Raw genomic sequence first — 11,642 nt, forward strand, 5'->3', positions numbered from 1 at the left:
CCACCAATGGTCTGAGATAATTCAGTTAGCCCTTAAGAGCTCCCACCTAGTAAACACTTAGTATGTGTTTACAGGCATTGTGCTGGGCCCTTTACTTGTGTCATACTAGTTTGTAATCTCTAGGAAGGGCGCGCTAATTATTCACATGTTGCCGATGAATCACCTGAGCCTAAAGAGGAGCTCTTGCTCTTGCTGCAAGTATATGACCTTCAGTTCTGGGTGCTTCCAACCTCTGAACCACGGTAGCCGCACACACCCCTCCCCCCCCCCCGCCCCCAGCACAGGAATGAGAGGGGAATGGAGTGGCTGGGGACACTTGTATTTGACGTTTAGCTAACATATTTTTATAATGAGTATGTATTACTTCTCTATATATATTTTTAAATTTAGACTGAATTCTGGGTGTCCCGTGATGAAGGGATGTTGCCAGTCTAGCAAATCCAGACGAGGACAGCCAGGAAGAAGGGGCAGGAAAAGTAATGGGGCTCTTTCGCCTTGAGAGGCAGGGATCCAAAGGAGTTTGGCATCTGTTTTACGACCCCTGGAGAGCCGGGGTGGCGGGGTAGGTTTATTCTGTGTGTGTCTCCAGGGTGCAGACCCAGGGCCAGGGGAGCAGAGTTCTCAAGGCAGGTTTCAGCTGCATGTCAAAGCACGTTGCTAACCTGTAGGGGCTGCCCCACGCGTGAAAATGGTGGCTCTTGGAGGTGAGACACCTTTGCAAGGGCTTTGACTGGAGGCCACTGGGAAGTTTATACGGGAGACTTCTTGGTGGGGCAGGGGAGACTCATTAGAAGGTGGGCTCTCAGTCCTAAAGCCTCTGCTGTCTGTCTGCCCCTCCCATCTGCCCTCTTACCACTGGGCAGCAGTGCGCGCTCTCGCCTGTAGATGGCAGCCTAGGCTCAGTAGGGGCCCAGCCTGCTCCATGCAGGGGTTCTCACCCTTGGCCTGGTATCTTCTCACCTGAGAGGGCTTACAAACTCCTGATGCCTGGAGGGTGAGAGGTGGGAGAGGGGAGAAGGACTGCACCCCCAGAGTGTGATGTAATTGCTTTTGGGTGTGGCCTGGGTCTGGGGATTTTTAGAGCTCCCAGGTAGCTCTAGAGGGAGTGACTGAGTGCTTTGACTCTGCCATTTCTGTGGGTTCAATGGCTGGTTTGTTTCACATTCTGTGCTTTCACTGTACTCTGCAAAGGGTGCCTGGGTGCCCATGAGAAGAGGTGTCACCAGAAGCTATAAAAAATAGAGCTCATTACAGGAGAGAAAATAAAAAGATCCCCCCCCCAAAACAAGAGGGAGAGAGGAAACAGGAGCCCACACAGTGCACAGGAGGGAGTGATAGGCATTTGATTCCCTCAGGAAATGAATTCAGCCAGGCCACGCAGGGGGCAGGGAACCCTCTGGAAGGCAGGTCTGGGGCCTGGAGACTGGTCTTCTCCAGTAGCAGGGGCTTTGGCTTGTGGCCAGGCGGTGGCATTTCTGGGATTCAGGACTCTATGGGGACTCGGCAGAAGTGGATTCACAGGGGGAGTTTGAGGGGCCTCCTGAGGCAGACCTTAGCCTGGGAGGAACTGGGCTCCCGCCATGATGGTGAACTGACTCCAGCGTCTGCCCTAAGATCTGCCGCAGCCTGGCGTCGGGATCCACAGAGAAGGTGCCCTCTGTCCATAGCAGCAGATGCAGCTATTTCCATAGCACCTTGGGATACTGGGGCATAAACCACACTGCTCTGGCCCAGGCTGGGACTACGGTGAGGCGAGTGAGTGCACAATTTAAGGAGGCAACAAAGGACTCGATCGTTAATGAGATTAATAATATTTCAATGCAATATTTTAAAAATCAAAATTAATGCAAAAGAATGCATGATGAACAAAATAGCAACATTTTAAATTAAGACGGGATGGGATTAGTGGGTCTTCTTTTGCCTTGGTTCCACTGTGGCACGGCTTTTCTCTGGGCCTTCTACCGAAGCGCAGGCAAAGGGCAGAGGGGGAGTCTTCTCCCACTTTCCACCTGCACTTTGCCAGAGCCACCCATCAGCTTTGGCCCCTGGAGAACTTTAGGTCTTTAGTCCTGATGGGGACTGTTGTGGCCGGCAGAGCAGTGGTGCCACCTAGCGGGGACTCCAGGTAGAGCACCAGAGATGCCCAGATGCTGTCCACAAGAGGGCTTGTCAGGCATGTGGAAGACATGGCTTGGGGACTGGCACTGGTGGCAGTGGAAGCGGGTCAGCCGGGGGCATGGGAACAGATGGACCAGGAGGTGGGGAACTGTGAAGCAGTGTTGCTGAGATGCTGTTAGTTCTTCCGTGCTGGGTACCCCTAGGGGAGGGTATTCCCATTACACAGCACCAGGAATCTGAATTTTAAAATAGCTGCTTTAAGAGTTTACCTTTAGGGAGATCATTAGAATGAACAGGGGAGGCTTAAAAGCAGATCCCCAGGCTCTAGCCCAACCTACTGAATCAGACTCTCCAGGCAGAACTCTAAATTCTGTGTGTTTTAAAAAGTACACCAGGCAGCCTGATGTCCAGCTCGGTTAGGAACCCTGGGGTCGTGCGGATCGTTCGTTTCCCGGGTGAGGACCCGAAACCTGGAGAGTGAGCTGACCAAGATGATGAAAGAAACTGGAAGCAACGTTAAGACTGGAACTCATACTACCCAAAGCAATCTACAGATTCAGTGCAATCCCTATCAAACTACCAATGGCGTTTTTCACAGAACTAGGACAAAAAATTGCACAATTTGTATGGAAACACAAAAGACCCTGAACAGCCAAAGCAATCTGGAGAAAGAAAAACGGAGCTGGAGGAATCGGGCTCCCTGACTTCAGACTGTACTACAAAGCTACAGTAATCAAGACAGTGTCAAGACTGGCACAAAAACAGAAATATAGATCAATGGAACAGGATAGAAAGCCCGGAGATAAACCCACGCACCTGTGGTCACCTTATCTTTGATAAAGCAGGCAAGAATATACAGTGCAGAAAAGACAGCCTCTTCAGTAAGTGGTGCTGGGAAAACTGGACAGCTACATGTAAAAGAATGAGATTAGAACACTCCCTAACACCATACACAAAAATAAACTCAAAATGGATTAAAGACCTAAACGTAAGGTCAGACACCACCAAACTCTTAGAGGAAAACATAGGCAGAGCACTCTATGACATACATCACAGCAGGATCCTTTTTGACCCACCTCCTAGAGTAATGGAAATAAAAACAAAAATAAACAAATGGGACCTAATGAAACTTAAAAGCTTTTGCACAGCAAACGAAACCATAAACAAGACGAAAAGACAACCCTCAGAATGGGAGAAAATATTTGCAAACGAAGCAACTGACAAAGGATTAATCTCTAAAATATACAAGCAGCTTATGCAGCTCAATGTCAAAAAAACAAACAACCCAATCCAAAAATGGGCAGAAGATCTAAATAGACATTTCTCCAAAGAAGACATACAGATGGCCAAGAAGCACATGAAAAGCTGCTCAACATCACTACTTACTAGAGAAATGCAAATCAAAACTACAATGAGGTATCACCTCACACCGGTCAGAATGGCCATCATCAAAAAATCTACAAACAGTAAATGCTGGAGAGGGTGTGGAGAAAAGGGAACCTTCTTGCACTGCTGGTGGGAATGTAAATTGATACAGCCACTATGGAGAACAGTATGGAGATTCTTTAAAAACAGAACTACCATATGACCCAGAAATCCCACTACTGGGCATATACCCTGAGAAAACCATAATTTAAAAAGAATCATGCACCACAATGTTCATTGCAGCTCTATTTACGATAGCCAGGTCATGGAAGCAACCTAAGTGTCCATCCACAGACGAATGGATAAAGAAGATGTGGCAAATATATACAATGGAATATTACTCAGCCATATAAAGAAATGAAATTGAGTTATTTGTAGTCAGGTGGATGGACCTAGAGTCTGTCATACAGAGTGAAGTAAGTCAGGAAGAGAAAAACAAATACCGTATGCTAACACATATATATAGAATCTAGAAAAAAAAAAAAGGTTCTGAAGAACCTAGGGGCAGGACAGGAATAAAGACACAGCCATAGAGAATGGACTTGAGGATATGGGGAGGGGGAAAGGTGAGCTGTGACAAAGTGAGAGAGTGGCATGGACATATATACACTACCAAATGTAAAATAGATAGCTAGTGGGAAGCAGCCGCATAGCACAGGGAGATCAGCTCGGTGCTTTGTGACCACCTAGAGGGGTGGGATAGGGTGGGAGGGAGGGAGGAGATATGGGGATATATGTATATGTATAGCTGATTCACTTTGTTACACAGCAGCGACTAACACACCATGTGAAGCAATTCTACTCCAATAGAGATGTTAAAAGAAAAAAAAGATGAACTGGAATTTTCTTACTCCTAGTTCTCACCCTAGTACTTCCAGTGACTAAGCTCGTGTGTGTGTGTGTGTGCGCGTGCATGTGCGTGCACGTGTGTGTTTGAAATACAAGGTATGGGGATAGGAACTGTGATACAAAGATGAGGAAGACAGGAAGTCGCAACTCCTCCTTAGGGAGAGCAGAGGGAATAAAAACGTACCCCTGGAAACGTGTGCCAGGTCTCAGGTCATGACCGCTGGTGGGTGCAGAGGACCAAGAGGGCCCGAGATAGGTTAGGGTTTCAACACGTGGAGGTGGCCGGGTGGGAGGAGCACGTTTGTGGGCATGTGGGGCATAGGCAGGGCGTGTGTGCTCAGCTGGTAGGCAGAGGGGAGCACTGATGGTGTCTGGGCAGAGCAGTGACAGACTGGAGTTGGGTTTCAGATAGGAGGACTCGGGAGGATGAAGCCCTATCGAGTAATTTGCGTGGACTTGGCTGTGGCTTTGGTTGCCTTAAACCCTATCTTTTGGCCAGATGACTTGTGACCCGAGTGAACCTCAGATCCCACATCTTCACCTCACCAGCCTTCACAACTCAGGAGGGGTTTCCATGCAACCATGAAAGGCAGGAAGAGACAAAATTGCTTCTTCCTTTGCTGTAATGATTAATATTCAAACTGTCTTTTTATCTCAGGAGCTCACGATGATTTAAAACATGGAACTACTATTAATATTTCCTTTCAGAGATGGCTCGGGCCACAAAAACGGCCCGTGTTCATCTTTAACCCCATATTTCAGAGGATGAAATGACGGTAGTAGACCGCTCAGGATTACAAGGCAGGACAGGTCGAGCGAGCGTGAACTGAGTGTCAGCACCGAGCCACTCAGGCAGCGGAAATGTCCCTGGGACCAGAGCTGGGAATTCGAATCCCAGCTGTAGAGCTGTCTGGGGTCCAGAGGTTTGGGGGTCCCTCACGGCTGACAGGACTGATTGTAGGCCTGGGGGCAGCCCCGTGGGTGCTGCCACTCTGCCCCCTCCCTAGGGCGATACGGACGAAGTGGGAGAGGCAGGTGGCAGAAGACGCTATTCACGGCCCCTCCGATTGCACCAGGACCAGCTGATCCTCCCGGGGGGCCTCCCAGCACCTGTGCTGCCGTATCCCTCAGAACCACTCAGAAGGCGAGGATGGGCCCCGTGGGCTGCACGCTCTCGGCCGTGGGAGGTTGCTTGTGGCCACGTCACACTGACTCAGTGTATGTCTGTTGGTCACTCGTGACACTAGACCTGAGACCCTCTGTGGTCTGGATTTACCGTGGGACTGGAGGCAAGTCACTTAAACAGAGAAGAACTCGTGTCCTTTATTCTCCTTTCCAAAAGGGACCACCCCGCCTTCGCTGCCTCTGGGCTGCTGTGGGAATGACCTGGAGAGCACCTTTTAGAACAGAGCCTAAATGGTGTCCAGCCCCAGGCATGTTCCCCTCATCCCCACCGCTGGGCACCGGGACGTGACCACTGGGGTGGCTGGCGAGAAGGGTCCGACTTCTCTCTGCCTCCCTGACTTGACTCCACTTGGTGGGTGTCTCAAGCCAGCCTGGGGGTGGAGGGGAGACAGGCCAGTGGGCCCCTAGGGAGACAGAAGGAGGTGTTGGGTTTCTAGCTGCGGACCTTTATGTGAAAGGCTGGCTCTGACCCCTGGGCATGAGGCCAGGAAGCCCCGAAAATAAGCCTACATAAATGCCTTCTTCCTCATGTCTCCACACCTGTTGCCCAGGGGACAGAGACCCCCAGGCCCAAAATAGGTACAGCTGCCGCGATGCTACTCCCGCCCCGCGCTGGGGCTGCGCCGTATTTGGAAATGTTCGTGCCGCCAGACTTGGGACCTCAGAGCAGGAGGCCTCTCTCCCCTTTCGTGGTCTGGCTTTCTTGGAGACTTCTGTCCGCCCCTTTCCTGTTCCTGGGCACGTAGTAGGCAGCTGGTAAACGACAGGTGAATGTGTCAGTGTGTGAGACCACAGACCTGAGACGGGTGGCGGCAAAGCGTGGGGCGATGCCGGCTCCACACTGGGCACGGTCTTCACACGGCAGCACCTCGCCCCCCTGGGCCTCCTCGGGGGTACTTGACTCTTTCTCCAGGCTTCTGAGCCAGTGTGAGCTACAGATAGCCGTGCCCACAACCGTCGTTTCAGGAAGCCAAGAAATTCAAGTGTATGGTCAGGATTGCTGACAGATTGGTAAAGACCAGCTTCTGGGTTATTATTGTCTTTATTAGTGACAGGAGAAGCAGAAAATCAGAAGAACTGGTTTTCCCCAGGCACACAGAGTCCCCCACCTCTTTTCCCTTCTTACTAGGAATTCAGTTCAGCACATGCGTTGAGCACCTGCTGTGTATAGAACACTACTCACTGCTAAGGGGATGGACTTTCTTTTGGTTTCTGATTATAAAAGCATGTCACCCGCTCACCTTCCTCAGTCTCCCATGCCTCTGTGTTTGGTTTTGATTTGTTTTCCATCATCATTATTTGAATACTTATATTTCCTTGACGGTCCTTGTGGTTCAAGGTTCCGTCTCATTTATTTGTGTATCTCTGGGTCACTGAGTAACCCTCTGCTGATGACAATGGTCCATTTTCTTTATCTGAGATGCTCCTTCTCTCCACAAGCTGGTGTCAGGTTCTGACGAAGGTGGCCTAAGGGTGACTCTCATCTGCTCCCTGGACCTCCTCAGGGCTCCTCAGGACCACCTCTAAGTTGACAGAACGTGGAGAAGGCCACCAAATGCCCAGGCTTCTTGCCGCTCACTGCCGTGGAAAGCATGAAACATCTTAGCTAAAAATAATCGGTGCCCTCCTGGGCCGCAGCTGCTGCACCTGTGGGCACAGGGGCCTCCGGAATGTCTCGGCCTTGCTCAGTGTAACCGGATCACGGCTCAGCCCCAGCAAGCAGCCTCGGGACCTCTCAGCCTCAGATGTTTTTAGCAGTGGGATTATTGGGAGGGGTGGAAATAGGCCTCTGTGTTCTGGGCAGCTTCCTCAGCCCACATTCCCAGGCACACTTTGCTTTATTAAAGCGCTCAGCTGTCGCGGGGACCAGGCGTGGAGGAAGGGAAGGCTGCCCTCCCCAGCAGGAGGAGGCTGCAGGCTGCAGCCAGTTGCTCCCCATGAGGACACATTGCTCTTATTAGAAGCTGAATCCCTTGCATGTTGTTAAGAAGGGGGCCCTCTGCAAATCGTAAATCAAGATCTCATCACTTCCAAATAAAGGAGTCCTAGCCCGCGGTCTCTTTAGAGTTGACAGATATGTTTTTTAAATCCTGTGTTGAGCACGTATTTTTTGTATAATTAAAAAATTATAAAAGTAATAAAAAATAGAAATCTACTGCCAAGAGATTCGAGGCTCAGTAAAGAATCCAGGAAGAGTTTTCTGGATAGTGTAAGAATTACAGGGGAAAAAGTAAATTCTATGTCCAACTACCAGGAAAAATACAATAGAAGAGAAAAGTGAGTCTATTTAGAAAAAGGAAAAGTAACTTGAACTGGCCCTTAATCTGGAGGTCGTGGGATTCCACCCAGAGAACTTATCCGGAAGGGGGCACCTTCACCCTTTTTTGCCATCCTGTTTTGGGATTCACATGCAAAAGGACCAGGAGATACTGCAAATGAGCTAAGTCACCCAAGTTCCTACTGAACTTGGTCTGTCTGAGGGGAGGCTGTCCGAAGACGGGGTGGGCTGGGTTGGTGGTCAAGAGAAGGACTATAGTGGAGGCCTGGAGGAAGTTAACGGAAATAGTCAACAGTCAAAAGGAAAAACATTACACTGTGAGTTTATCCATCCAGTTCTGATGGACCCTCACCCCTGAGCCCACCTCCTCAAGCTATTATATTTCTTGCATCTGTTTCCCAGCTGCTCAGGTAGGCGGCACTTTGTAGTGTAAAGCAGTCTTGGGATCTAGAGAGAATCCCAGCTCTGCCATCTTGACCTCGAGCAAGCTACTCTGTGGTTCCGTTTCTTCATCTGTAAAGCAGGGGCGGGACGATAGTCCTGTCTTGTCATCACTGAGTCAATATGCGGTGCTGAGAGCCCGGGGAAGGAGTTCAGGGACAGGGCCTGAGTCCACCCTCCTCCTCTCCGTTCCCAGACACACCTGCTCCCACGTGGGGCACGGCAGGGCCTTATTTGGAATGAGATTCGTGCTTTCTCTCCACAGTAACAGGGCTTATGTTTTCTATAGTCACAGACATCCTTTGCTTCATGGAATAGATGAACACTGGCACAGTTGGTCACAATATGAACTCACAGAAAATGAATTTTTCCATTTTATCCTTCACAAAATCAGAGCCTAAAAGAGATAGTTATGGATTGCTTCCAGAACCCATCTCCTCATCTTCTCCTTCATGGGAAATACTGCACTTTGCCTGTGTGTGGACGTGTCAGGTCCTACAGTCTCAGAGGTTTTCAGGTTTGTAGCCCAGTTCTGCATAAAATGCATCAGGGACCTCTTTTTTTCAATCCTTTGTCTGAAATTCTGTGAAACAAGTTCACTGCAAAGGTGGCCATTTCTGCTTACCTGCCTTCTTTTTTTCTTTCTTTCTTCCTTTCTTACCTGTATTTTTTTAAAAATATTTATTTATTTGGTTGCACCGGGTCTTAGTTGCAGCAGGCAAGCTCCTTTGTTGTGGGAAGCGGGTTCCTTAGTTGCAGGCAGCACCAGCTCCTTAGTTGTGGCACTTGGGCTCATTAGTTGTGGCAGGTGGGCTCCTTAGTTGTGGCATGCATGTGGGATCTAGTTCCCTGAGCAGGGATTGAACCCTGGGCCCCCGCATTGGGAGCTCGGAGTCTTAACCATTGTGCCACCAGGGAAGTCCCTCTTACCTGTATTTTATTATGTATTTTTTAAAGATAAGGACTATTTTAGAAATCATAATCACAATATTACCTTGAAAATGAACAATAATCCCATATCATCGTCGAATATCCCGTCAGTATTCGAATTTTACCAGATGGAATATGCATGTGTGTGTCCTAACAAGGTCCAGGCAGAGCAGTTGGGGGGTAGGTCTAAGTCTCCTTTAATCTATAGTGTCCCCCTTCCATTTCTTTAATGTATTTCTCCTTGCCATTTATGTATTGAAAAAACTAGATGTTGTGTTCAGTTGAGTTCCTCATATCCTGGAGTTTATTGGTTGTATCTTGGTCTGTTTCTGCTTTTCCTGTAAGTTGGTGGACACATTTAGGGTCTTGATCAGACCCCTGTTAGATTGCTGGCAGGAATTCTTCCTGGGCGGTGGTGTATATACTTCTGTCAGGAGGCGTGTCACGTCCGGTTGTCTTATTTTTGTGACGCTAGTAGCCATAATTCATCAGGGGTTCATAATTCATATTACAGTGGTGACATACCAGGTCTTTCATTTTCATTCTTCATCTACCAGTTTGAATATCTTTGTAATGAGAAGCTTCATTTTCTTTTTCTATTCCCCACTTTCCCCAGAAGGCAGCTTATAGCTGTCCTTGTACGGACTGAGAGGCTCTGAGCAACTGCAGCCCTTTGGGCCCAGCCTCAGGCCAGGGTCAGGACCAGGCCTGTTCTCATTGCTGTGATTTCCTCTCAGCAACAGCCACCACCAGGAGGCCACGCCACTTTCTAGTCACATTGTTGCCAGAAAGCATTGAAAGCACATCAAAGAGATGTGGTCTTTGAGGTAAAATTATCTGAAATCACTGATAGGCCAAATCTGACATCCATAGTGACCTTCTTCCTGTAGAATGACAAATCCCAGGAGGTGCTGAACTCCCCTGGGCCTTGAACTCCTCCTAAGTCAAGCTGGGTCATCTAATCACCTAGAATCAGATAAAGAAGCGAACTTGACAACTATTTCTGATAACGACGAACAAATGATTCTGCGTTTCCGGTAGTAGGTCGTCCAGGTAGTTTTCTGACTTCCTGCTGTATTTTCCCTTATGCTAAAGACAGTTTTACCCTGGATAAAGGGTGAGATTTTCTGTTGCGCGGCTTTGAAACAGTGGAGACTGAGCCAAGAACTCAGTAGTTTTTTAAAAATTTTTTTTAACATCTTTATTGGAGTATAATTGCTTTACAGTAGTGTGTTAGTTTCTGCTGTATAACAAAGTGAATCAGTTATACATATACATATATCCCCATATCCCCTCCCTCTTGCATTTCCCTCCCACCCTCCCTATGCCACCCCTCTAGGTGGTCACAAAGCACCGAGCTGATCTCCCTGTGCTATGGGCTGCTTCCCACTAGCTATTTTACATTTGGTGGTGTATACATATGCCCGTGCCACTCTCTCACTTCGTCCCAGATTGCCCTGCTCCCTCCCGGTGTCCTCAAGTCCATTCTCTACTTTTGCATGTTTATTCCTGTCCTGCCCCTAGGTTCTTCAGAACCGTTTTTTGTCTTGTTTTTTTACATTCCATATATATGTGTTAGCATACGGTATTTGTTTTTCTCTTTCTGACTTACTTCACTCTGTATGACAGACTCTAGGTCTATCCACCTCACTACAAATAACTCAATTTCGTTTCTTTATATGGCTAATATTCCATTGTATATATGTGCCACATCTTCTTTATCCATTCATCTGTCTATGGACACTTAGGTTGCTTCCATGTCCTGGCTATTGTAAATAGAGCTGCAATGAACATTGTGGTATGTGACTCTTTTTGAATTATGGTTTTCTCAGGGTATATGCCCAGTAGTGGGATTGCTAGGTCATATGGTAGTTTTTAGTTTTTTAAGGAACCTCCATACTGTTCTCCATAGTGGCTGTATGAATTTACATTCCCACCAACAGTACAAGAAGGTTCCCTTTTCTCCACACCCTCTCCAGCATTTATTGTTTGTAGATTTTTTTGATGATGGCCATTCTGACCAGTGTGAGGTGATACCTCATCGTAGTTTTGATTTGCATTTCTCTAATGATTAGTGATGTTGAGCATCCTTTCATGTGTTTGTTGGCAATCTGTACATCTTCTTTGGAGAAACGTCTCTTTAGAGCTTCTGCCCATTTTTGGATTGGGTTGTTTTTTTGTTTTGTTTTTTGCGATACACGGGCCTCTCACTGTTGTGGCCTCTCGCGTTGCGGAGCACAGGCTCCGGACGCGCAGGCTCAGCGGCCATGGCTCACGGGCCCAGCCGCTCTGCGGCATGTGGGATCTTCCCAGACCGGGGCACGAACCCGCGTCCCCTGCATCGGCAGGCGGACTCTCAACCACTGTGCCACCAGGGGAGCCCGGGTTTTTTTTTTTAATACTGAGCTGCATGAGC

Source organism: Delphinus delphis, chromosome 19 (genome assembly GCF_949987515.2).
Source record: "Delphinus delphis chromosome 19, mDelDel1.2, whole genome shotgun sequence".
Lineage (NCBI taxonomy): Eukaryota > Metazoa > Chordata > Mammalia > Artiodactyla > Delphinidae > Delphinus > Delphinus delphis.